We start from the raw sequence: 6330 nt of genomic DNA, 5'->3' as shown, positions 1-6330 counted from the left end.
TTTATCACTCTCACTTAGCCATAGAATTCTATAATTTTAAATTTCGGCGAAGCCCCTAGTATTCGGAAGACCGAGTTCGGGGCGCTATCCACGCCTAGGCCGGATAAATCCGGCTCCTCGCTCTAAGCGGCATAAGTCTTTAGGGACTCGAAAAACCTCTCAAACAGCGATCGGTCTCTCGCACTATCATGACGGTCAGTTTTAGCTTTCTCTACTGAGGTGTTAACCCAGCTCAACTGGGGCACAATCGCAGTAGTTCTCCCAGCGCTACCTTAGCCGACATTGCGGAACGTAAGGTACCAAAACATGGGAGCCGGGCAAACCCAACTATTGACCCAAGACATGATTTAGAGCCGATACATATAGTGCTATAAGTTCGGGGTGCCGCACTCGTGAGAGTGTTCGGTCTTTTCACACCGTATTATGGGGTACTTAAGCCCCTGGTGTATTGGCCGTACCAAAGCGTACGGTTGCATAATGTCATGACTGAACATATTTTTATAAAAATAAATGAATACAATAATAGATAAGAGCTATGTATTGTTTATTAAAAAGGGCTGCTGTGAAAGTAGAATGATACAAATAGTGCGATAAGCAAGAGATGGGATTATTTGACATGTCCCTCTCCATGGGCAAGCTGCGAGACTTTAAGTAAAACAGGTATTTAGCTCGTTATAGAGACCACCTGGACATTTGACGCGGCTTGTTATCTCCCTGGCTGTTGCATCGTGTGTTCGGTGAGTGTATTGCCGGACAGACCTTCCGAATAGTTGGATCCTGAAAGTATAAGAAAAAGAAACGGCAGAATATGGAGCCCCTAGTGTGGTTGAGCCACATTCTGGGCGTGCCGTGGTTGTGCCCCTCCCCTTATGCCCATGGTATTTCCAGAGCGTAGTTATGTACACGTGGTACTACTATCGCAATCTCGCGAGGGCTGGGGTTAGGGACGCACTGCTATGCTTGCTCGGACACTACAACAAGAACATACATACACCAACGCATCGTTAGCAACGGACAGACAACATGTATTGTTGGGCCGTGGCCTCAACCTCTGTCACCTCCCCACGAATAGCTAACCTCCCCCTATTTGCTAAAAAAAGCTAACCTCCTCCCCTTCCTCCACTAAAAAAGGAGCTAACCTCCTCTCCGTACCCACCTGCTCCTCACCTTCCTCTCAGTCTCCATAATCATCTCCGCTCCACCCTCAGCACACCACCGTCTTGGTTGGTTTTCCAATTAAACGTGGATCAAGTTTCCCATCCTGTTTATCCTGGAGCAAGGTACTGAGATGCAGGGTCGTGAAAGGAACAAGAAACGCCAGCGGAAACCCCTCACCCAAATCTTTCTTGCAGGAAATTTTGGATTTGATTTCCATGGTACCTGGTGGTGCCACCGGTGGCCATGATCTGGGGCGACGGCGAGGACATCTTGAAAAGTGACCTATCAAAGTTTGAGATCCGGGCCAGATTCGTGTCTGGTACGCCGTCCGCAACGTCGCCGTGAAGATGGTGTGACAGTTGAAGCGCGGCCTTCGAGGTCTCGCTCCTCCTCCGCCACCAAAACATCATCACCATACCTATTGTAATACTCCTCTTTTCTCAGTCCAACATTTTCTCAGCCACCATCTTCATCGATCAGATCCACCAGAGTGGCCTGGCGAACGCGTCCATGTTTCTCTGTTGGATCCTCTGGTTCTTAGTTTATTTATTATTTCAGTATCTGCACTAGGATTTTCGTCTATGCTGTTGTGGAGCACGGAAGGCCCAAAAATCCGCTTCTCCATTCTAGGAGTTTCAGTTTTAGGGCATGCCTCTTTAATTTGTTTCGATCAGTTCGCCATGTGCAGGTTGTTGCTTCTAAGCTGACTGGTTTACATATATGCGACCATGGATATCTTTGTTAATTCATGAAGAATATCAGCATCCTCTTTTTCTAACAAATTGTTTCTTGTGATGCATTAGATTTTTTTTATTTCTTGTTGCTATGCAGGTGAGTAATCAATCAGTATTTTCAAGTGAAGTTGATCATCACAGAACCGTTCAATTAGGTACCAATATTGTCTTAGATTTATCCTAGCTAGGACCATGTCATCAAAGAGCTTTCCATCGCATATCAATAGGTCAACACTATTAACATCACCTTATTAGTGTTATGGATGCTCACTAATTTCGCTGACACACTTTGTACTAAAGGAATGAGCCCCACATACACATGTTATCTTGTCCTCTAGGTTCTGTATGTTTCCTGTGTCGTCCCAGTTCTCACCTATTTGGTGTTCGTATCATCAGTAGGCAATTACACCAATACCATCCATCTGGTTACACTTCCAGCCCTCCACCATGACAGGTTTTTTGTGTTAGAATTTGGTTTAGGTGTCAACGTGCAGGTCAGGGACGATAGCTCCTTGATGGGCAGTAGCGGTGTTAGGTGCGGCTCCCTGATCTGCGACAGTGGCTCGGCTGCTCTGTGCTGAATATCATGCAAGATGCAATAGTTAGAAGTTGTACTGATATATGGTGTACTTGCAGCTACTGATTTAGTGCTGTTAACTGTTTCGCAAAGGAGGTAAAGTTCTGCATGTACGGGTACTAGGCAAATCAAAATGATTAACTTCCTGGATCTTTTTTCTGCAATTCCCATCTCATTTAGCAATGTACTTGAAACTGATTGCAGAGTATTCTACTTTGCACCAATTTTTTGGTTCAAACAACACTAATTGTTACTGAAAAAAGCAGTTTGCAAATTAGGATAGTAATCATTTACATGAAATATTGAACCATGTCCCTTGACAATGTTTGTTTATTTCTTAAATATATTTTCAGCATACTAACATCACTTTCTCATTATTTCAGACTAACTCAGAGTTCATATTCAGTATACAATAAATTAGAAAATGAGATGAACAATTTGGGCTTGCGACCGGTGTATGAATAATGATGTATTGACGACTCACAACCAGTCTACATTGTGTTTTGTAAGTCTAGAACTTAATTGTGTTTGTCCAATTCACTAATTATTGGCTTATGAAAGTTAAAAAAAATCTGATCGAGCAAACTTAATGTTAGCATACATATATTGTACAGGTTTTTGGTCTTCTAAATTACAAATTCTTTTGTTAAATCTGCAGGTTACAGAAACTGGATATATAATCTGCGTACAGAGCTACTATGGTGCCCCTCGTTTATATTTTTACTCCTCTATTAAACTGATTTTTTTATTGTAATTTACTCACCTCATTTTGTTGTTGTTGTGGATTGCAAGATAAGTTGACGATTCGCGGCCAAGATGTTGATTGCAAGGTCAAGAAAGAGGCTACTACTAGATAATTAGAATGTCATTTCCAGGGCCAATGTTTCAAACCTTGTTGTAGATTGCAAGTTCTAAAATTGGGTTACTACTAGATAGTTTTACATTTTTTAATCTTTGGATCACGATCTTTGTATGGCAACACAATCGATTTAATATATGAGTCTTTCTGTTTATTATATTGTGGCTCCTATTCACTATCGGTGTTGGCCTAATAATTCTGGATGGAATATAGAAAATGCCATTAATTGTTCATACTACCTAACAAAGTTCAATTTGAAATTCTTCCTTGAAAAAAAGTTCCATTTGAAAATCTTTTTGTGCATGGTAGCCAACAATGCATGTGGTGTGTTGTTAAGCTCTAGATCTATGTGTTGCTATCTTACAACACATCTACATCTCGTTTACCAACGCATGCATATACGTTGTTGTAGACCCTTGCAACGCCACCAACGACAACGCATTCTAATCTGTTGGTGTAGACCTTAGCAACGAATATATGGACATACAACAACACATCGATGCGTTGCTAAAGGGGGGTTCTTGTTGTAGTGGAAACGTGCCAGCCGGTTTTGTTATAGGTTACTTCGGGCGCGCTTGACGTTGTCCGGACGTTTAACAGCCGGATTGGAGAATTGCCTTGAGAGGCTACTTTGTACTTCCGCCGCCAGGGCCACCGTGTGCTCCTCTGTTCGGAGAGAGCGTTCGGTGTTTCCATTGACCGTAATGACTCCGCGAGGACCTGGCATCTTGAGCTTGAGATATGCGTAGTGCGGCACCGCATTAAATTTTGCGAATGCGGTTCGTCCGAGTAGGGCGTGATAGCCACTGCGGAACGGGACTATGTCGAAGATTAAATCTTCGCTTCGGAAATTATCCGGGGATCCGAAGACCACTTCGAGTGTAACTGAGCCTGTACAGCTGGCTTCTACACCTGGTATGACGCCTTTAAAGGTTGTCTTTGTGGGTTTAATCCTTGAGGGATCTATACCCATTTTTCGCACTGTATCCTGATAAAGCAGGTTCAGGCTACTGCCGCGGTCCATGAGGACTCTAGTGAGGTGAAATCCGTCAATGATTGGGTCTAGGACCAATGCGGCGAATCCGCCATGATGAATGCTAGTGGGGTGGTCCCTTCGATCAAAAGTGATCGGGCAGGAGGACCATGGGTTGAACTTTGGGGCGACTGGCTCCAACGCATAGACGTCCTTTGAGAGCACGCTTCTGCTCCCTTTTGGGGATATGGGTTGCGTATATCATGTTCACCATCCGCACTTGTGGGGGGAAGCCCTTTTGTCCTCTGTTGTTCGGCGGCCGGGGCTCCTCCTCGTCATCGCTATGCAGCCCCTTGTCTCTGTTTTCGGCACTTAACTTGCCTGCCTGCTTGAACACCCAACAATCTCTGTTGGTGTGATTGGCTAGTTGTTCGGGGGTGCCGTGTATCTGGCACGAGCGATCGAGTATCCGGTCTAAACTGGATGGGCCCGGAGGGTTTCTTTTGAATGGCTTCTTCCGCTGACCGGGTTTAGAGCCTCTGAATCCGGCATTAACTGCCGTATCCTTAGTATTGTCGCCGTTAATGCGGCGCTTGTGCTTGTTACGATGCGACCTGCCATTGTTGTCCTTGGTATCTGAGTTGCCAGGGCTCTTGGTTATGTTATTGCTACGAGCTAGCCAGCTGTCTTCTCCCGCGCAAAAGCGGGTCATGAGTGTCGTGAGGGCTGCCATAGATTTTGGCTTTTCCTGTCCTAGGTGCCGGGCAAGCCATTCGTCTCGGATGTTGTGCCTGAAGACTGCAAGAGCCTCTGCATCCGGACAGTCGACTATTTGATTTTTCTTGGTTAGGAACCGTGTCCAGAATTGTCTGGCCGATTCCTCTGGCTGCTGGATTATGTGGCTTAGGTCGTCGGCTTCTGGTGGTCGCACATAAGTGCCCTGGAAGTTGTCAAGTAATGCGGATTCTAGGTCCTCCCAGCAACTAATTGACTCTGCTGGCAGGCTGTTAAGCCAATGCCTAGCTGGTCCTTTAAGCTTGAGCGGGAGGTATTTGATGGCGTGTAGATCATCACCACGGGTCATGTGGATATGAAGGAGATAATCCTCGATCCATACCGCAGGATCTGTTGTGCCATCGTATGATTCGATGTTTACGGGTTTAGAACCCCCGGGGATTTGATGATCCATTACTTCGTCTGTGAAGCATAGTGGGTGTGCAGCGCCCCTGTACTGGGCTATATCGCGACGAAGCTCAGATGAGCTCTGTCTGTTGTGTTCGGCCTGGCCGTATTTATCATATCCGGCGTGACGGTTATCGTCATGTGACGTGGGGCGCCCACGCGATCCGTAGATCGATCTTGTTTGCCTTGCCTTATCCTCTAATATGTCTCGCAGGTCTGTTGCGTTTCCCCGTGCTCTGGTATTTTTTGAGCGGCGCCGGGGTGCGGCTTGAGCTGAGGGCCGAAAGGCCTCTCTGTCGCGGCCACGGGGTGGCCGATCGGACGCATCATACGCTGGTGATGTAGGTTTAGTTGCTTCCTCCTCTAGTTGGGGTAGCAGCCTGCGCTTTGGGTAGCTCTTGGAGGGGTGTTCGAGTTTATACTCTTCGGCCGCCAGGACTTCAGTCCATCTGTCGGCTAGCAAATCTTGGTCAGCTCTGAGCTACTGCTGTTTTTCTTGAGGCTGCTTGCCGTGGCCATAAGCCTGTGCTTGAAACGCTCTTGTTCGACGGGATCCTCTGGCATGACAAATTCGTCGTCGTCGAGGCTTGCCTCATCTTCGGAGGGAGGCATATAATTGTCGTCCTCGACCTCCCTATCTGCCGCTCTCTCATGGGGGCTGGCTTCTCCATCCTCCTGCGCTGAATCCTGCTGGAGGGGGTTGTCTTCGGCACTATCCGGGGTGTTGTTGTCTCCAGTGCCGGACTCACCGTTTTTGCATTGGCGTGATTTAGAGCGGCGCCGCTGACGTTGGCGCTTAGGTTGCTTCTTGGAGGGGTCGTCCTCCGTTTTTTCATCGCCATTCCCT

The 6330-nt window shown here is 46.5% G+C and overlaps 1 long non-coding RNA gene across 2 annotated transcripts; it reads left to right on the top strand.

The window, feature by feature from the left end:
- The first annotated feature begins 1076 nt into the window (after window positions 1-1076).
- Window positions 1077-3503, top strand: LOC123094119 (uncharacterized). 2 transcript variants are annotated; one of them, XR_006445759.1, is made up of 4 exons: window positions 1077-1280; window positions 1353-2974; window positions 3128-3170; window positions 3262-3503. It is a non-coding gene; the product is annotated as an uncharacterized lncRNA (long non-coding RNA). The 2 variants fall into 2 exon arrangements; XR_006445757.1 differs by having other exon boundaries at window positions 1078-1280; window positions 3128-3503.
- Window positions 3504-6330: the final 2827 nt, after the last annotated feature.

The sequence above is a fragment of the Triticum aestivum genome, chromosome 1B (genome assembly GCF_018294505.1).
Source record: "Triticum aestivum cultivar Chinese Spring chromosome 1B, IWGSC CS RefSeq v2.1, whole genome shotgun sequence".
Classification (NCBI taxonomy): Eukaryota; Viridiplantae; Streptophyta; class Magnoliopsida; order Poales; family Poaceae; genus Triticum; species Triticum aestivum.
Note: the sequence above shows the minus strand (reverse complement) of the source record. Positions and strands in the feature narration are given on the sequence as shown.